The following is a 22,108-nucleotide window of genomic DNA, read 5'->3' as shown; positions in this document are numbered from 1 at the left end:
AGTATGTAGTATATAGTATGGTATACGTCTATTGATACTGTTGTTTTGTTTTAAATTGAACATTTCAGCACCATGGACAGGGTTCATTCTTATTATTAGTGTGATATTTTTGTTTTCTTTTACTCAATTTCAGCACCATGGACTGGGATTATTGGTATTGGTCATTGGTGTGATACTTGTGTTTGCTTGTACTCAGTGCATTAGATTGTGTTTCAGCAGCATGGACAGGGATGCAGGCTGATCATGATTCTGGTGCTTGTTTTGTCATATTCGCACAAATATCAGTCACATGGACGGTGCTGGCATGATAGTATATGGATATTTTAGGGTTGTGTGTTTGTCCTGAATGTGCTGCATGCGTTGACCAGCCCCACTATAATAACCCACAGCGCCCGTCCCCTTCATTCCTCATCATAAGAGAGCAGAAACATGCGGTGCATACAGTAGCAGCAGCAGCAGCAGTATAGCAGCAGCAGCATCCTCTCTGTGCTTCCTCTTCTGCTTCCAGTGAACGGAATGAACGCGTGTCCGGATCCCTCCGTGCATGCTGGCTCTGACACCCTCAGCGAGCTCTGCATCTTTAAAAGCGCAAAAGAAAAACACACACAAGCAGCCTCAGTCATAACTGTGTGGATGATAAGGACTACCTCTTTTTGACTTTTTGGAGAGAGCCCAGGCGTTAGGAGAGCATTGAGCATCAGCTGTTCAACACTGCTCTCTCATTGCTGGAAGTCGAGGCTGAATGAGTCACATGACACAACTGGAGGCAGAGATCTAGAGAAAAGGCACAGCATTGTGGCTTTGCACCGCCATACTGTATTTTGAGCCATATCACATTTTTATTGCAACATTTTACTCCCGCTCGGTGAGTACATTTCCAATGGCTTTTTTGTAAGCATTTTTTGTCTTTTTAATTGCCCCCTTTTTTTTATTTTTCCTCCTTTTGCTGGTGTTTGAAATTTGAGCATTGACATGGTGGTTTGGAGCGTTTTTCACATCCAGGCTTCAAGTTTTTAGCATGCAGTTTATTCTAAGGAGGGTGAATCGGTGTCGGTCTTTGAGAGAGAAGCCTTTACTTGCTTGCAGTTTTGTTTCGATGGGGTCGAAACCAAGCAGCTTTTGTCAGTATTGAGTTTTTTGAAAAATTTGGTGGTTTTGAAACATTTTTAATTTTTTTGTTTCTGTCGACTTTTGCTGTTTGCTAGATGCTTTGGTTTGCATTTTGCAGTGTTGTTTGTTGCCTTGGAGTTTTGTGATTTTGAAGTGATCTTTGCTTTCACTTTGTTCCCTTCTTTTCTTTATGAGAAGGAGTCTCTTTTTAAACACCTTTTAACGTGATACTTTTCTTGCAGCTGAGCTCTCAGGTTTGTTGTTTTTTTGTGTCTTTTTTTTTCTCTCGATTTCATTATACTTTTGGCTGGTGGCAGTGTCAAGTATTTTTGGATGTTTTGGACTAGATGATGCTGGGTGGACGAGGGGAGTTTTGATTCTTGGGGGAGTTTCAATGCGTTTTTGTTTTCTGTTTCAACGAGGATGAACAGACATTTTCCCTTCTGCAGGTATAATATGAGTATGGACTCTGTATTTACAAATAAAGAACAAAGGTGACAGAAATATGCACCTGTGGCTGACGTGTTATTTCGTTATAAGGCTGGCCAGATTGCTCATTATATGCGATTATCTTTATCAATGTTATCTGAAGGTTACCTGATCGGATCGATCTGTGCGTATAATGCTTCTTTAAAAACAAAAAAATCAACAATTGAAGATCGAGGATGGGAGATCACACGCAGGTCGTTTGATCACAATGTGCTCTTTGTTTTGAGTTCAACAATCTTCACGCCGTCGCAGCTGAGGAGTAAAATGTAAGTAGCATGCAGGTCCCTCGGAAGGATGCACTGTAATGATCATAAAGTATCTAAACTACATCAATATATGTGCACTTAAAGGGGCAGAAATCATCATTTCCTTTGCTGCAGCAGGCTTTAACCTGCAGCAGGCTGAGCTACCAAGTTGGGGAAATAATAATTATAACCACCTATATACTATATGTCTAAGTATAATGCTACATTTAAGTGCCCTCCTTAATGCTGGACAAACTCAAATCTGCTTTTGTAGGCCTGGATTCATGAAATACTTCTTGGATTTGTCAAATCAGATTTTGCAGTGAAGTGAATAGAGCCAGTGACAGGACTAAAAGAGGATTTAGGGTGAATTAATCCTCCAAGAGGCAGGTTTAACTTCAGATTATTGGTGTGCTGCAAACATGAGTAAACAGTTGTCATGTAGTCTTAAGAAAAAGTGGATTGCATTCTGTGTTTTGTAGGCCATGCAGGGACACCTTACAGGGTAGATTCCAAGGACCTCCTCATAATCATAACAATTAATCGATAATTAAGCATAATGCTTACTACCATTTGTACTCTTAGCCATTGGAACTATTTGTATTGCATTTTGTTTAACCCTGTAAAGCCCAAATATAGAAACAAATTGAAAATCTCTCAGATGTTGTTGTTCGAGGCCTCTGATGCAGAAATTAAAGAGTTTTTGAATTATTTGTGTACATTTTTAGGAAAATGTTTTAATATTGCAACGTTAGTCCAATAGGTGATAACAGAATTTCTGTATTTATACCCATTTAGCCCCATAACAGTATATATTATCATGAATGATAATCCCACAACAGTCATATTTTTATGAATAGTCATTTATTATTAAAAGAAAAAAAGACAGGATAAATTGACCAGGATAAAATTTGCAATGACGTTCATTGTTTTAAAGTTGAAGCATGCTGAAAGTCAGTATTAAACTGGTCATTTTAAATGTCATTAGGACTTTGGCATTAACATGATTCAAATTAAAATGTCTTTCTGTTTATCGCTATGAAACAGGTCGGAAGTATCTAAATGTTCATCTTTGCTTTACAGAGGAAAAGATCTCTCTTTGAGACTGTATTGCTCCTTATTCAAATAACTGGCAGAAAGCTCTGAGCAAATCATAACAGAAGTTTCATAACAGTGTTGCAAAACACATCATAGTAATTCAGCATATTACTTCAGACGATTTTGATTGGAATATCTGCAGTAGAGTGAGTGAAGTGACTGATTCATGGCAGATTGACATAATGTGTCACAACTAGGGCTGTGTATTGGCAAGAATCTGGCGATACGATACGTATCATGATACAGAGGTTACTATTCAATATATTGCGATACCGTAAGTGAGGCGATATATTGCAATATGTTTTAATCTAATTTTAGAAAAACTGTCATAGGATAAAGAACACACCAACATATGCATAAAATCTGAGTAAAAAAAGGTTACTCTTTTCATGCAATCAGGATAGTGGGGTCTGCATTTGCATTTACCACAGAGGATGCATATATTTGTAAATGAAAAGCAGCATTGACTGAGTTAACCTTTGCATATAAACTATTAATTAAAAATCAATACAGTGTTTTTGAGAATCAACACAGTATCACAAAACATAATATTGCGATACTCGCTATTTTCGATATTTTCTTACACCCCTAGTCACAATCATATCAGATATATATTGGCCCAGAGCTAACGTTGGTGGGAGTAATAGACACAATATGCTTGTTTTATTGGTGCAAATGGTCCCTATCTTTAGATCTGCTCTTTTTAATGATACAGCACAATTTTATATTTCATAGCAAATTATTTCGGAGTGCCACGGACCCCTGGGGGACCCCGGACCCCACTTTGAGAACCACTGTTGTAGGCTACAATACCGCTGTGTGTATTTTCTGGGAGTAGTTTGTGCTACTTTAACATTGCTGTCTAAGTTTAGTCTTTGAGGAGTCCTCACTGCTCCACAAACCTTAGCTTTCTGGACTATCCCACGACTAATTTAAATATCTGTTATTATAAGTGCTGGCTTCAGTATTGGCTTTAAGAGAGGATTTCACTTTATGCACGACATCCCATGAATCCGCTTCATTTTGACCCATATGTGTTCACTTTAACAGAACACAGGTCTCTTCAGGGCAATATTGTAGGTCTATAAAATATATTGAGAGGACCATTAAGTCTCTGTATAGACCGTTAAGCGCCCGGTGTCATTAAACAAGCTGACGTGCAGAATCAGTACAGTTTAATGTGGTGAAATGATAAATATTAGACGCAGAACTAGGTGGGTAAACTTTTAATAAGGCAAAGTGATTAAAGCAATTAAGTGAATACAGTTTTATCATGTATTGAAAAGCTGTTATCATGTATTGATCCTCCTGTCTCCTGTATAACCTATGCAGCTCATAAAGCGGATGTAGATAAAGAGCCACATGGAGACTTTAATGGTTTTTAAGTTGTGGGACAATTTAGAAACAGTATGTATAGACAGTGATTTGGTTGTATCCCAGTCATTAAACAGGCTCAAGGTGTGAATTCATCATCGTTAGTCATTGAGAGGAGGGATGTGACAAATCAATCCAGTGGTTTGATTCTGCTGCAGTGATTCAATGAATTTATTTTACCAACGATTAGATTTGATTAAATCTGATTAATCAAAAAAGCTACTAAACTGATTCAGTCGTGAATAATTCAACACATTTGAGTTTTACACTTTAATTTTCAAGGCCTTCATTTTTAGCCTCAAACCACAGCGTCTCATTTTGCTATTTTCATCAACTTCTTCAACACACTTTCCTCCTTTATCTCAGCACAAAGAATCACAAACATCCGCTTAATTCAATCAAATCGTGGCTTACTTATAATACTTGTTTTGTTATTACGTAAATACAACACAGTCTCATGGCAGTTTGTGAAGTAGTCACAGAATTGAATCTATTTGATACGTGTACATAGACTTGGGTTTTACCTTTTATTTTGTGACGCTCAGCATGACTTTCAACAACGTATTTTTAGTGCAACGAAATTTCCTACGAATGTCCAGCAACACGTGACGTACATGTCAATTTCCGTTCCAGTCTTTTCAAAATCAAAACTAATCTGTTAGGTTTAGAAATAAATCGACTTGTTTCGGCTTAGGCAACAAAATGACTACGTTAGGTTTAGGGAAAGGTCGCGGTTGAATAACACCAGCAGTGGGGTAACTACATGCCAGGATCAGACTACAGGATATTTTTGACGGTTACGATGGTCATTATGTCAGATTAGACAATTGAGAGTCATATATTCTTGTCATGACTTGGCCGCGACACATGACAGACAACGCGTCGGTCCGCTGTCCCGACAATACACACCCTCCCGGCACCGCCGTCTTAATATACGGGCTTACCAGGGCTCAAGCCCTCGGGCCCGACCATGTAAAGGGGCCCGCGAGGCTCCAGGGGAAACAATGAAATTATAACTCACAGGGTGAAGCGTGTCGGGCTATTTTCGGGCTGATATGGTGTAGACTGAACCGGGCATACGTATGGAAGTTACTTGACAAAAACTACTTAGTAAGATTTAGGTAAAGATCGCAGTTTGGGTTAAAATAGCACTGGAAGTCGTGTAACTTAAGTACAGAAGTTATGTGACAAAAACTACTTAGTTAGGTTTAGGAATAGATCGTCTTGGTTAGGGTTAGGCAACAAACTACTTAGTTAGGTTTAGGAATAGATCATAGTTTGGGTTAAAATAACTCTGGAAGTGTCGTAACTTAAGTACGGAAGTTACGTGACAAATAAATCAACTCTGAATTTTGGCTTCACACGGGACACGAACAGCGGTCTCCTGGGTGAAAGTCCTGTGTTTTTTGACACATCAGTCCACTCCGACCTTCCTCCCTACATGGCGGTGGCTCTGCTCTGTACTTCCTGGTTCAGTATTAAGTGGAATACATACAAATCGATTTCATGCTGTCAAAAAAAAAGAGAAATTTGTGTCTATGTACACGAATCAATACATTCAATTTCGTGACTATTTTATGAACTGCAGTGGGCTGATAAATAGAAACATTTTATTTTAATCGATTCAAACATTTCAAAGCTGGAATCGTTGCATCGCCACACATGGACATGTCTTCACGCTCCTGGTTGAGAGGTGTTTTTGCCACTCCGCCACAGTCTGAGCTCCTGGACATCTCTCCTGCTAAGCATTATGATAGCTTCTATTACGTCCTGCGGTGTTGTGTCTCCCCTCCAGGCAGGTTTCCTGTTATCTAGGCCAAGCCAGACCTGCACAGGAGACTTCCAGAGAAATATGATAGCGCATGAATGGATATACCTCCGCCACCATGAATAAAACATCATGCCAGAGCAAATTATATACACTAAGCATGTCCTTAACTATGGGAATGTCTGCATGTTTGTTGGTCTGAAACAACAGTTTAGGTTTCAGCACAACAGACTGGGACAAATGGAAACATAATTGATATGCCGTGTATTGCATATTTCATAGACATGTTGTTTAATTATGATGGGATGTTTGAGTCAGTAGCACGTGGTGGTATGAACACTGTAACCCACATAGATTAATGAGCCCAGATGCATCTCCTGTTATATTTTTAACCAGCTTCGCCTCAGCTACATATACTGCACACGTTACAATCAACATGTCAACTATTACGGCTGAAGAATACGCAGAACAGAACCCAATTTTAAGATGTATTTTACAGATAATCTGTAAGATGCTGAAAGGGAGTGTGAAATGAGTTATATAAGAAGCAGCAGTGGAGCTTTAGGGGTTTATTGACCTTCCTTGTTCCATATATGCACAAAGGTAGTTTAAAGTTTCATTGTAAATGCCCTTTTGTGACCTAACATCTATCGAATGTCTGGTAGCTGCAAAGTCAATCTAAAGTTTACGTTCTTTTTTAAATTTTTTCTGATTTAACAGTGAACCCACGAATTTCCTTAATCAATTGCTCATATATTAGTCATAACTAAGAGAGCAGGTTTGGTTTCAGAAGAGGGGGAAGAGGTTCTTCAACTAAAAACAAACGATAAAGTAAAGAAAGAAACCAAAAACAGGATATATTTATATCAATCTAGAATATAATTTTGATGACTGTTTATCATGCTTCCCATAATAATGTTATAACAAAAGTAAATAAATCAACACAAATGCAAATTGCTGCAGCATTAATACGCTATATCTACTTAAAATCATGTTTAGCTTCTACTATGTTACTTGCGCTCGAAGGATCCATGAGCAGGGCGTGTGCCTCATGGAACCTTTTGCTTTTTATTTTGGTGTCCATGTTTACAGGTTAGAGCAGCCACATAGCCTGCGTGAGCAGCGCGGCGGCTCAGCGTCACTTTTAGAGATTAAAGGTCTCGCCTATTTTTTTCGCGAACTGTGCGCGGTTCACTGCAAAGATAGACCGTGAAAATTACCTTCTGACTGTATATTGACATCATACCAACAACATTGCTACAGTTTCATATCTGTAGAATATTTCACAGACATGGAAAAAAGTTAAAATGTATTTTTAACTCAACACTTCCTGTTTCCATTTCAAAATAAAAGCCCTGTAGCGTCTTTTATAAAGGGGGGGAGGGGGGAAAGGCTAAAATTATGTATGGTTCTGCACTGACCAGGTAGGGCCTTGCAGAAAAGGTTTGGGAACCACTGTGATACCACAAGGCTTTTATTCTGAAATATTTGCAGACAGTGTTGTGGAAAATGCAGTGACTTACACGGCTCCATAAATTAATAAAGTGCGGGGTTTTAATTGTGGATTATTACTATTATTTACAAATGAGCACAGGCTTCTCAACCTTTTTCTGCCTAAAATAAATATAAATGGCATTTATAATGAAATGAAATGTCCATTATGAAAGGCAAACGGCTGACAGTAGCAGCGCAGCAGGAGAAATGCCGCAGGCGTGGACACCAAACGCGTGACAGACGCAGGTAACCGTCACATGCTGCTCATGCATCCAGTGTGACCCGGGTGTTAGGACCACTGAGAGAAGATTATTAATTATATATAAAAACATAGATTAGATGATAGTTTTTCTGTTTGCTAAAAACATTCAGAAGAGGTGGACAAAAGACAAAAGAGAGACAAATTCTGGGGCAAAAAACAAAATGAACAAATGAGTCGTTGATGCTCCTGAAGCTTCATTTCTCAAATTAACACATCAACATTTTTATCAACTGCAGAGCTTCTTTCATGCAGATTTTGGCAGCTGGACACACTTACCCATATCTGCATGACCCAGAGTATCAAACTAGAAACTGGCATGTACATCATGTTTCACTCTCTCTTCCTGCTCCCCCCTCTAACAGATAAACAGCTTACCTCTGGCAGGACTCATTCTCCTCAAACACGCGTTAAGCACTTTACTGTCCTTTTCTGAGCTGTTAATTTGATAAGTGAGGGGATCTTACTCTTCATATTGGGGGTAATTAAACCCATATCTGAAGAATAGGGTCAGGCTCAATGACTTCCCAGTGTCTGTTATGGGAACCATTTGAGTTATAGTGTATCGCTTAAATGAGCCGTCGGCACCGACATGCTGAGACCTGATTGGACTTTTAGAAGTCCACCGGAAAGTTTTATTTCATTAACAGTTAGTCCTTAATGCCTCAATCTCTGTAACTTGATAAGATGTGAAAGAAGACATTCAAGGAAGTTAGAAAGCATTTATGACTAACTATTTTAACCTTTGATTACAATTTAGAAAAGAGTGTGAGTTGGTGTGTTTGTGCATGTGTTTGTGTAAAAGTCACAGCAGTTTAAATGCAGTTTAAAAGTGGCCAATTAAGCAGCAATTACTTCCATTTCCCCTTATCAAGAGCTCACAGAGGAATTACTTTTTCTAATTTTAGAAGGCATTAGGCTTCCTGCAGTCTGATAAGGAGTGTAACCTTAACTCACCAAGATAAATGGATCACTTTACAGTGACACTAAAAGAAGTGGAGTTAATGCTGTTTTACTACTTTGTCAGCTCCGTGTGCAGATATCGATCCGGCCAACCTGATAGCTTCCAGGCTACGTCTGTTTCAGGTCCACTTCTCATATTCAATACCTTTTCTAATCACATTGTTAGTCAAAATTACATTCAGCAGCACAGCATCACATGGGATCAAAACATCCAGAATTAGTTTTCAGATTACATATAGATTCAGCGTCGCTGCCTGATACACATGTGGATTGTTTTTCCTCTTCGACAAGAATAAATCAAAATTCACATCATGACATTTTCTGCAGCAGCATCCCCTCCTGTTATTAAACCATCATTTTAGAAAAATGGTGAGTCTCCCTGTTTGTACACAAGTTTGTTTCATCACACTTAACTTTTTGGCATATTAATGCGTGTTTTTCACATCCGTCAGTGGAGAATCGTCATTAAAGTTTAACCCTCAGGCAGGAGGATGACCGCACTAAAGATGACTCGCCCATTTTCTGCTTGCGTCTGTCTGCTCTGAAAATAACGGAACGTCTCAGCTCGGGTATATATATAGAAATATGGAAATGTGGCTGAAATGTTTAGGCGACAATGTTGCTCCATAAAACATTATGAATATAATACATACATAAACTCGCACATATATAAATACAAATCATCAGATGAGGAACAGGACAACGAAACAGAGGCAAATCCATCTTCAAATGCAGATTGAATAGTATGATGTTTCTTTGTTTTCTGACTTGTGTGTGCGTTTTATTTTTATCCCAGTCATAAGAAAACATCATCATAGTTGCCTGATGCCTGGTAGCATCAGATTAGTTCATGAAAATGCTATTAAATCTCCAGGAAATAGACAGAAATTGCAATATGTTCTTCAATGCTCCTAATAATTTCTCCCCGCCAGGGTAAAACATGTCTTAACCTTTTTTTGAAACATAAAAAGGCACCAAACACAGAACATAGCAGAGCAATTAATAGTAAAAGAGCACAAAGGGCACCATAAAATGCTAAAAGCAGCAGTTAAAAGACAATTAACACTAAAGATAAAACATAAAACAACATAGAGCAGGTCATACAGGTCAATTGTAGAGTTTAAAATTGTGATTGCACTTAGAATAAAAGGCTTAAAAAACATTTTTGGTTGCCAAAGGCAACCTGACGCCCACTTAATTAATTTAACATCAAGATGCAAAAGCGAGCAGCACTTGCAGCTCAGAGATGACCCGGGCATGAATATAATAAGTGTAGAAACATTGTGCATAGGGAACATTTAATTAGAGAAATCATTGTTTGCTACTAGATAAGTGGGCGAACATAGTGTGACTCATTTATTGGTAAGATATCAGGACACGGTGGCCTCAGTGAGGAGACAAAGGTCAAGACAAACAGACGATCCATACTTCAGACACATATCTAATGTGTCTAAGTGGCTGCGTGGTGTTCGCTGAGTCCTGCAGAGAAAAGTAAACAAACAAACCTGAAATAAAAAAGAGAGGCAGAGGAGAGGCGTGAGGCCTTCTTCCAGAGCAGGTGGCAGAGGCCTCCAGATGCTGCAGAGGAGCAGCGAAGCAGATAATGTCCTGCCTAGATTACCTCAGGGACCCCGATTACAGTGGAGCGTCCTCATCTGGGTCAGCTCCAGGCTGGTTCTGCAGGGATCAGCTATTCGTCCTGCTGGCCTCAGCTGTCTCTCACCTGCTGGTGACCAGTTATGGAGGCATTGACACGCTGAAATCCACAGTCTCAACAGACATTATATACTCTGCTATGGCTCAGCCATATCTGCAAGCTTATTGACTGTATGGATATCGTTTTGATTACATCTGAGACACTTTTCATGAGCATGGAAGGATTGCTGGGTGGGCCTACTGTGCCCTCTGACCCCTTGGACCCCTGTCCCCTGGGCCAGAGCCTCTATTTGAAGTGATCGTGACATTTCTTGTTGTAAAGTCAATCAAAAGAGATGCAAAACGACTGCCAAGAGACGCAAAATGACTACAAAGAGACACAAACTGACTAAAGACATGACAAACAACCAGAAAGAGACACAAACTGAATATAAAAAGGCTAAAAACAACTTCAAAGTGCAAAACAATGCAGAGACGCATAGCAACTACAAAAAAAACACAAATAACCACTGACACAAGATGACATAATGACTACAAGAAAAAAACGAAACTAAAACTGACTACAGAGACGCAAAACAACTACAAAGTGATGCAAACTAATTATAAAAGAGATGCAAAACAACCACAAAGAGACACAAAACAACCACAAAGAGACACAAAACAACCATAAAGAGACACAAAACAATCAAAGAGTTGCAAAATGAACACATAGAGACACAAACTGACTAAAAAGAGACACAAAACAACCACAAAGAGACACAAAACAACCATAAATACATGCAAAACAACCAGAATGAGACACAAAATTACCACGAAGAGATGCAATGCAACTACAAAGAGACACAAACTGAATGCAAAGAAACACTAAATGGCCATAAAGAGAGACAAAACAACCAAAAGCCCTGCAAGAAAGAGACACGAAAATCCACAAAAGCACAAAGCCACGCTGTTTGTACTGCATTTTTCTCTTAATCATTCTGGCTGCATCGTTTGTAGTTTTTGTCTCTTTCTGTCAGGGTGTCTTGCTCCTATGTAGGACGGGTGGGAGGGCTTTTACATGTCTGTGCCCAGAAGCCCATTGCTCATTATCCGTCAATGTTCATAAGGCAGTTTGAGGCAGGAGTCAGAGGTTTAAAAACTTTGAAGTTTATATCCATAAATAGAGTCACATCACGTCTACACACAATTTAATGTTCAGCAGCCTGGACAGTCTGTGGTCACTTTATACAAAACGCTGCCAAAGGGCTGAGAAAAGTAAAATATGTAATGTTGATTTGCTGTGTCTGGACACAGAGTCCTCGCTTGTAACTACTGATGTCAAGGAAACAGTTGGGATTTCAATTCCTTAACTTACAGAATTTAAACTGAGAGGGTGAGATGATTCTCTTTAATGCTGCATAATGTTTTTAAGGTGATTTAAGCTGATAATCAGGTGTTTTTACACTAGACTAAAAGGACATTAGAGTGGTTTCAGAAAGTATTCAGACCCCCTCCCCTTTGCACACTTTAGTGTCTTATATATTTAATTTAAAATGCATTAAATATACTTTTTTGCCAATCAATTCTACACACAATATTCAATAATGGTTGGTATTCAAGATATGCTACTTCTCCACCATTCATTTACAGCCATATAGCAGTGGAATATGCCTCCAGCTGAGTTTAAAACTTGCACAGACTTTCATTCATTTTCCCCCATGGTGCAAAAACAAATATATTGAGCAACCAGTCATGTCGACATTAAATTGGCCGTGATTCAAGTTTTTAATAGTAATGAAAAGTAATTTTATAGTTGTACCGGATGAATGTGCTGGTATTCATATGTTGATGTGTGCTTCTAGATCTGTCTGCTTAATTGTTTGTGCAAATCAATGTTTTTAGTGTCTGGTGATTGTTCTGTGTGTAGCCCAACCGGATCTCATGGTAGTGAGTATTTTAAGGATATTCTTTGTATCATGAAAACGCATTTTAAGCTTTTCGCATGATATTTCACGCCACAGGGTCATGGTTATGTTTAGGCAACAAAACCACTTAGTTCGGTTTAGGAAAAACATCATGGTTGGGCTTAACATAAGTACTTAAACTGAGTAAAATACGTAGTAAACAACGTCATATATGTATGGAAAAAATGTCACAAACGTCCCCAAAGAAACTTCAAAATAACTCAACAACACTTTGGGACACCAACACCGGTCTCCTGGTTTTAAGTCCTGTGCTTGTTGGACCCATCCACCTCCCCTCCCCTTCCACCCATCATCTTCCTCACTTTTTATCTACGTCACTATCTCTGAGCGTTGCATATTCACACGGGTACGTTTACATTGCAGTTAATACAGACTACATGGCGTGAAATGACACGCCAAAAGCAAGAACGGCGTTGTTATTACACGCGAAATGACTTACAAATCACCGTGTCATTCACACGCCATTTGGCAAGACCAGGCTGAGCCTTCAGTACCTGCCCGGGGACTCCAGATGGAAATGAGATAATAGCTAAATCTGGCACAAACCATCTTTTCTCATTTTGAGATTAATGTTTTTTTTTCATGGTCCTTGTTTATAAAAACTCACAATAATAATGATGACAAAAACCCATTTTTAGAAATAAAAATTAAAAAAAAGGATCTAAATTTACATAAGTGTACAAACTCTTTGCTTTGGCATTCCCAAGTGAGCTGAGGTGCATCCTGTTTGTATTAACTTCATCAGTGTAAAGTAGTATATAGATATTAATGCATAGATGATACATAGATGCACTGCTGCAGTATTAAATCTACATTATACACAAGATGTAGCGAGAAAAAAAACTCTCAATTGTGCAAAAAGAGCTTCAGATTCATGCAAATAAAATACCTTTTTTATTCTCAGTAACAGGGAGACGGTCTTCAGTATATGAAGAAATATCCAGAGTGGATATTTCAAGCAGATGTACCCAGAAATAGAAAAAAGAGAAAGATATTTCAACACAGAGGCATCTTGACTCACATACTCCCGAGGATCATGACCTCAATTTTCAGTGTCTGCCACTAGGAAAGCACAGGTGCACTCAAGGAGAGACGGCTAGCTAGCTCGCTAGCTATTGAGTTTGTGTACCCCCGAGGGCAAAAATATGTCCACCGAGCAAACCTTTTATGTTTCTCTCAACAAACGGTTCACTCAGGGGTAGCGAGGGACCGTCGGTGATGGCGAGAATGTATTCCGCTCCACATTCAAACTTTGATTGAGCCTGACAGGGAATCCTTAACTGACTACAGCATATGGACGGACTTGGGGCTTTCTTTAGTTATTTAAATGTTCTGCCTTTGTAGAGCTGCTTTGTTCTGCACAACTTTTACTAACTAGGAGAAAGTAAAGCTTTATTACACTCTTGGTTTATCAGTATGGGACACAGAGTGAACCCAACCCTTATGTGGTAATCCCAATTGTGTGTTTTGTGTGCACGTCCCTGCAATTATGCAACCCTGAGCAGAATTGCACGCTCGCCGGATTGGGATTAAGAATGGCAAATGTCTGTCTGATTACACTCTAAAGGGCTGCAGAGGCCCTCTGATCTAAATCTGAGTTTAAAAACAAAACAAAACATCTGTCTCGCTAAAACGCAGCGCTACACACTAGTGTGTTTATGTGTAAAAATAGAACTCCCATCATTTAATTCCCCACTTAGCCTCAAAAAGCAATCTTCTCCTGCAACATTAATAGCCTGTTGACATCTTGCAGTGAGCCACAGTCAATCAGGTGGAGTGTGTAAATAAGGCTTCATTCTTCATATTGATTTTTCCTCCAGGTTTTGACATCAGAGGAAATCATGGAGCTCATTGCCGTGTGTTCTCGCAGATACCGGCGGCTATTACAGCCTTTACTTCTGTTTCCATCCACTCTCTCTAATAAACATCATGAGCCTGCACTCAGCACAGTGCAGAGACGTGGTTTGGATTTTTGCCTCGTTCATTGGGAGGTGGGGGAAAAAAAACTTCCATTTATTACACAGCACCTGCATCACTCAACTAGCCTGGTCCGGCATCATTAGAGGATTTCGATTTTACTTACTTATGAATTCCCATGCCTCTTAATAGTAATGTGTTTCTATGTGTTTAATCATTTTGGTGCCCAGTTCGTGTTCACGGTACATTGAGCTTCCAGAAATGAGAATAAAATGAGAAGCACATTTATAATACCGCAAGAGTTGTCAGTTTGTGTCACATGCCCCATAAACTGGTGGTTCCCGCCATTTTTGCCTTTGTGACCTCTTTCCTATCAATCATCTCACAAGATTTTTATTGTGACCAATTTGGCCGGTCTCAAACCCCAGGTTTGGAACCTCTGCCATAAACACAGACAAAAATGTTTCCCAGCAGGACAAACCCACTAGTGGAACCTGGGTGCCCCATTCAGCCCCATGTGTTCCCCATATTAGTTAGGCTAAAATCATAGACTGTATATATAGATGGATGATGCGTCTCCACTTCCTCACACTGTACAAAAGTGAAGCCAAAATATTGAGTGATCGGGGGCCTGGAGCCGCGGCCTCGAGGTCCCGCCCACACACCTGCCCGAGCCAATCACGAGCAGAGCACGGCTGCAGCTTGGTAGCGTGAAGCACCTAGCTGCTACATTAGCACCACGGTAACCATCACATCTCTATAACTACATTTATCAAACTGACACATGTTCTATTACACAGACTCATCAAATAACTAATTAAAACCAAACTAATCAGAAAAATTAACACTTGAAGATACAGCAGCATGATAAGAACTATAAAATGACAGAAACCATTTTTGGAAAAATTTTATTTGACTTTGACTTTGTCCCATACACTAACATGGAGGAGGCGGGCTCTATGAGCTATACTGCAGCCAGCCACCAGGGGGCGATCAAGATGTTTTGGCTTCACTTTTGGAGATCCATCCTGTTGTCCATCTTTATATACGGTCTATGGCTAAAATTGATTAAATGCTTATTTCTTTAAGAATATGATAACAAGTATAAACACCACATTATGAACTAAAACTACATTTTGACACATGACAGGGCCTCAAGATCGGGGCTTTTGGGGACCCTGTCTCCAGGAAATTACGTTTGTATATACTACTAATTTGTTTTGCCAAGTAGGTTTGGGGGGAAAATGTAATTACTGCCTTGATTACGTTCTGTGGGAAATGTTTTCTAAGTGACGGGAATGTACATATTTATACCGTACGAAAGTTTTAGGGAGGTGGTTGAGGTGGAGAGCGGGGTTTGCATCTTGTCTGTGAACATTTCACTGATGTGTTTGATATCAACATATTTTGCGACTTGCTAGATGCGTTAACTAACAGCATTTTCCCATTATATTCATAGAAATATTTCTTTCAAGTGTTTTGAACATTTAGTTGTATATAAATATGTAGTAGTGTTTAGGAGACAAGGATGGTTAAATGCAGCTAGAGCCAGCTTCTGGTTTGCTTAGCTTAGTCTGGCTCTGTCCAAAGCTCACTAATTAACACATAATATCTAATTATTTCATCTGTACAAAACCTAAAATATAAATCAAAATTTTTAGTTTTATGTCGGTTATGTGAAAGGACTATTTCTTGGAAGGTGCAGTGACTTTATGCTAAGCTAAGCTAACCGGTTGCTGGATACAGCCTTATATTTAACAGACTAGATATAAGAGTGATATCAATCTTCTTTCCTGTGAAACTACTGAAACTGCACTGCATTTAGGCTACTTTGTTGTCCCAAGTCTTTGACAAGACAAGAGTCCAGATTTGAGACCAGATAACTAAAATAGAAGAAAGATTTGTTGTCTATATTATTTTAATACTTCAAAGCCGCGGGGAACCAACTGCTAGGAAAATCCATTTCTGACAGCTTCTGACAAGTCAGTGGATGACAGTGAATATATTTGTCAGGGGGAGATGTAAAGTCGTTGCGAGCCACAGGAGCTCGACAACTCCGCGATGCAGGTAACGCCGCAGTTTGTGTATGCAACCTTCGTACGACATGAATGAACTAGGACATCTGCTTGAGTCTCTTCTTATTTCACCATCCTCTAAAAGACACCTGTCAGTGACATCATCGGGGAGTACAAACATAATTAAGTAATCAAGCCGACACATTACATATGTAAATGACATTAATTGCAGACATGGGTTTGAAATATTCATTCAAATTAGTCACATCATTTAGGCAGGGATCTCTTCCCAGCGAGTGTAATCATTGAACTAATTAGGTCAGTCAATGCAAGTTGAAACAATTTGAAAAGCAATTCCAGTTTCCAATTAATTCTTGACTAAGAGAATGAAAGTGATAAAGGATGCAAATGTGTGAAGTAAGAAAATACAACACACCACCGTGAACAGACGGACGGAAACACGCCGAAACACTGAGAGAAATTTCACCTTTGAGCTTGAACCTCAGCGGTTATTATTTTAGTGTATATAGATGAAAGCCAAACACTCTTTCACATTTCTGATACAAAACAAACCACTTAGGAGAATTCATAACCACCTGAGTCACCTTCTTCAGAAATACACAAAACTAGAAAAGTGCACTCAGTAGAGTGAAGTGTGTCTGAATTGTCTAAACCCCCGTCTAGACCGCAAAGATGTAAGACACGATTTTCGCATGTCTCAGCAGATACTCTCATTTTAATCCATGCAGCTGCCTCACCGCCTCCCTGCAGGCCATAGACTGTATAAAATATGGATGTAGTCTCTGTGACGTCAGCCAAAGGTTTCTGAAGAGCGAAAGTGAAGCTCAAAGTGGGTGGTCCGAGTGTCGCCATCGTGACAGTGACGACTGCCTATTTTTGGATTAGCTGGGAGAAGAGGTGGATGGCCTGGGTGATGAAGCAGAGCAGACAGCAGCTAGCGACCTGAGACTGCACCCACCTGTCCTTTAAAGCGCCTGCGCCCTCAATAATGCCGAACTTTAAGAGTAAAACAAATTTATACAGATGAGTTGTATAAAAGTTTACCCCCCTCAAAGTTGTCATGAATGGGAAAATTAGCTTTAAAGACCAAAAACATCTTTGTACCAGGCTGTAAACATGTTTATTTCTGCTGTAAAGTTGTGCATTTTAACATGGGGCTCTGTGGGGATTGACTCGCTTGTGGAGCCAGCCTCAAGAGGCCATTCGAAAAACTGTAGTTTTTGCAACTTCCTCATTGGCTTCATTTCTCAGCACCGGAGGTTGCCTCTTGGTGTGGCCTCGTGTCTCAGCTGCGTCTCACGGGTGTAACCACAACCTGAAGCACCTATTTACGCTTCAAGTCTAGTTTTTTCCATAATATGCACGTAAACATGAGATTGATGCCCAATAAAAAGCACTGAATATATATATATTTATCTACATTTTGTAACCTATAGGCGGAGCAGTGTGCTGCTCTCTGGCTCTGTCAAGAAAATATCTTTACACTTATTCTCCTTATTAAACAGAAAAATACAGCCGTACACCTTCTGCATTCAATTTTTTTTTCGCCAAACTAAAACAGGCTTAATTTCCTTGTTAACTCATCATAAAGCACTTCATTCAGACTCAACAGACACAAAATAAAACTCTGGGGGCATGGGGGCATGGGGGCATGGGGGCATGGGGGCATGGGGGCATGGGGGCATGGGGGCATGGGGGCATGGGGGCATGGGGGCGTGCCGACTAGGGCTGTCCTCAACCAAAGAAAATCTTAGTTGACTAACAAGCATACGATTTTGTTGACTAATCCATTAGTTGATTTAAAGGACAGATCTGTAAAAACGGAGTTTCTCCACAAAGAATCACACAAAAGCACCACTTTAAATATTGTGTTTACCAGAGATGTGCTCATAACTTTCTTGGAAATAAGTCATTCAGCTTGAAAAATCATAAAAAATGACTAATGGACTAAATAAATCTTGGTCAACTGAGACCAGAGTGACCGATTAGTCGACTAATGGGCTAAGAGGGGGCAGCCCTGGTGCTGACCGTCATCTACTGTAGGTAATACACTGAAGTACCTGATACAACCCCTCTTCAAAACACCCGAACTATCCCTTTAAATGTATTTTTGCAAAAGGTTGTTTGTCTTTCTTTTGCTGCATCGCTCAAAGCAGATTTACAATAGTACACCAGTGCCCTGATGAGACTATGAGACTATGTGAAGAGACATGCCCTCAGTGCATTACCTCCATTCTCACTTTCCACCTTCCCACAGCGCTGCTCATCTCTCCATCCTCAGAGATCCCACCAGAAGCCTCCAGAGAGACAGATGCTTTGTCCATTCATTCGGTAATTACATTCCACCGCCAGATCTTTGCAGGCTGATTATTTAGCTGTCTGTCTCGTTCTCTTTATCTATTGGCAAGCCACTTCTTCCGTGTTTGCTCTGATTCAGGCGCATTTGCAGATAAGACTCACATGCAGTAACATCATCCTGACTGCGTGAAACAATGAAAAGAGTTGGGAGGGATTGACCTGCCAGATTTAGGGTTTATTTTAGCTCCCATTCATGGAGGGAAAAACCATAATCACTTCATCACAACTGACGAACAAATCCAAAGTGTTTAACAGCATTGGACGTAATGAATTTATTAGAGTGATACAATATGGGAAGAATCTAAACAGTAACATATGGAGGATGCTTGCTGGTGAGCTGAAGCAATTAATCAATTTGTGTAGCCTATACTATCACAATACAGCATGTTTACTGTGAAATCATAAAGTTAGTTCTCCGAAAAATGGGAACAAATGCCTTTAGGCTTATTTCTCGCCTTTGTTTTGTGTTTAAATCACAGTATCAACAGCTGGTATTGCAGATGGGCGAAGCAGCAATTTAACTTAGAGTTGTTCCGATACTAATATCAGAAATGCGTCAGATACTACCCAAAATTTGGTGTCGGGTATTGGCGAGTACGCCAGTCTATGCACCGATCTGATATCATCATTTATTAACCCAGAAAAAAACTTGTTTAATCAGAAATCAATTCTTCTTCACCACTCAAAAACAGTAGCCTTCACTATCCTGTCACCCTGGATGTATCATGGCTGCCACTGGCAACTACTGTTTTAGAGCAGCAAAGAAGAACTGATTGCAGGTAGTTTGTCACGTGACGATAGCAAACAACAACAGAATGCTACAAGAATGAGTCCTAAAACCCAGAAATGAGTTAGCATTTTAACACATCCGGTTCCATCGTCTGGAAGTCAATGGGTCTTTAGTTAGATGCCTGAAATAAAGTCTGTGATTATAACAAGCTTAAGAGATTTATTACATCAATCAATACATCAATACATGCCTCGCGAATTTTGAAGCCTTTATGTGTCTTAAAAAGGCGGTTGCTAACAAGTGGCTAAATGAGACTAATAAAGGTCATCACGTTGACTCGTCCTCCTTTATAGCCTCGTTGTGTATTATTCACATTTATGTGACCATGGTGTAGTTTGTTTATAGCTTAACGTTAGCTTTTTACTTCTGGTGATTGCATTCACAGTTCAAAAATCATAGAAGTGGAGTTCATTTGTGGAGATCATCTTGCTGAACAAAACGTGTAAGTACGATAAACGTTTGTTTGCCACAGAGCTTATTTTCTGCAATAATCCAAAACCCAATGGAGAAATCCCATTGGCTTTTTGTTGAGGGAACCCAGGGCGATGCTAACTTCCTAGTTGGCCTACAAAAGTACGTCATCCCTGGAGCACTCTATAGTGCAGTGCTAGTGGAAAGTGTAACGGTAGTCAGAGCGAGGAAAATGTCAGCCATTTGGCAATATTTCACAGTGGAAATCAGTATCAGTACAGTATGTAAGGCTTCTGTTTTGAGGAGTGGCACTAGTGTTGCAAATTTCAACACCAGTAATTTTATAAAACATTAGAAGACGCATTACACGAAAAAGCCCGACGACTTCACCAAGGCAAAGAGGGAAAAAAAGGATGAATCACAGCAGCAAACATTGCCTTCCAACGACAAGATAAATTCCACAGAGATAGCCCAACAGCAACGAAGATATTATATATATCACGCTGGTATTGGATTGGTACTCAAGTTCAGGTGTCCGAATCGGTTTCGGGAAGTAAAACAATGGTATTAGAACAAACTATAGTCTCCTGTGTCGCTGCCTGTCACTCACTCTCAGGCTTCAGCCGTCTCATCTATTCCCCCTCTTTTCTGTGGAGGACCCTGCTCTCACCACTCTTTGATTTTGACAAACAGATTTGCCAACATCAGCATTCAAGTGAGATTGTTAGCATCCGGTGGCAAAAAAGGGGAGCGGTGAGGTGCTACAGGAGGTGTTGAAGAGGTTGAAAGTAGCTTGAGATGCTATTAAAGCGAGCTGTAGTGGCAGGAGTTAATAGCAGGTAGGGAGGAAATGCTGAAGGTGATGCTGCTGTGATTCACAAATTGCTCGGATCAATGTTTAAAGAACACAGTGTAATTAGCGGGAGCCTTATAATTGTGCTTCTAAAATCTCTTTTGACTCTTTTATGCATATTCTAGCGTTAAACACAAACAAGCAGCTGCACTATATGAGACAGCTACTGCATTAACCTGTCTGGTTACTCACTGCTGTGGCAATAATGAGAAGCAATGTAGGCGCCCTGGAAACTCCTTATGGTTATTAGGAAAAGGGAAATTAAAAAGGCAAAATATAACCCCGTATATATATAGTCGGGCTGGATGTTTTGCCATCGTTTTATTGCTTTCCTTCTGCTGCTATTGGTGGCATCTAATAAGTTCTGGCTCACACGTGTCCCCGTCCAGACACTTGGCGTAAAGTGCATGAGTGGGAGGGAGTGGAGAAGGTCACTTTAATAATGTTTGTACTGACTACAGCCTGTTAGTGGGAAAAAAAAGGCTTTAAACCCGATGACACTGAGTTGTTTTAATCAATTTCAACTCAGAGGCACTACAGGACATCTCCACGCCGGCAGCTGATGGAAGGCCGTCGCTTGTGCTTCGGATAAGGAGCAGAAAGTGTGACCATGAGGACTGCATTGGTCTAGGCTGCAATACAGTACAACAGCTGTTACAATGTGTACGGACAACATTCTTCACTCAAGGCAGTCTTCTTCAGAGTTTATTTTAAAGGGAAACTTGATTGACACATATCTGTGATAAATGCGTGTCTGGCCCTGTAAAAGCTGTATATAAGCATAAGCATATGTCCACATGACTGAAATACTTTAAGTACCTGAACAGAGGAGGATGATGATAAGGAAGGTTTAACACACAACTTACTGCATATTAGTTCCAAAAATAAATCATAATGTCAAGGCATGTTAGGAAAAGTATAGGACAAGTTTCTTCTTGCTGTGGAAAGCAGTGAAGTGAAACAACAGTAAATGAGACAAATGGGACAGTCGGGGGGGAAAAAGTGATTCTTCTCTGATTTTCTTTTGTGACCAGTTCCGGTAAGATGTTGTCATAAAAATCAGCTGAACAGCCCTCAAACATAGGGGGTTTTAAGACTGGAGTGCACTATGAAGGAATGATTCAGATCAACTGGAGGGTCATTATGTTTTCTGAGTGGTGTGTGTTGAAATTAAATAGACAGTCATTTTTACCCAGGGCAGTGTGCTATAGCCAAGAGCAGGTCCAGAAATGTGCCGAAGGGGTTGCTGGGATTGGCTCTGCCTTCCAGAAATCTAGAGCTGAAATAAAAAAAAAATGTTGCCATAGTATTTTCTTTTTCCTA

General features: G+C 39.9%; 1 protein-coding gene across 5 annotated transcripts in view; it reads left to right on the top strand.

The window, feature by feature from the left end:
- Positions 1 to 435: 435 nt before the first annotated feature.
- LOC141759679 (RALY RNA binding protein like) overlaps positions 436 to 22,108 on the top strand; it is a 111,537-nt gene continuing 89,864 nt past the window's right edge. For 2 of the 5 annotated variants that reach the window (XM_074621955.1, XM_074621954.1), the window contains exon 1: positions 437 to 1,559. The gene's annotated coding sequence lies outside the window, so the exon portion shown is untranslated. Of the gene's footprint in view, positions 1,560 to 22,108 lie in introns of all 5 variants that reach the window. The other 3 variants (XM_074621953.1, XM_074621952.1, XM_074621956.1) reach the window with 3 other exon arrangements.

Source organism: Sebastes fasciatus, chromosome 21, assembly GCF_043250625.1.
Source record: "Sebastes fasciatus isolate fSebFas1 chromosome 21, fSebFas1.pri, whole genome shotgun sequence".
Taxonomy (NCBI): domain Eukaryota; kingdom Metazoa; phylum Chordata; class Actinopteri; order Perciformes; family Sebastidae; genus Sebastes; species Sebastes fasciatus.
Note: the sequence above shows the minus strand (reverse complement) of the source record. Positions and strands in the feature narration are given on the sequence as shown.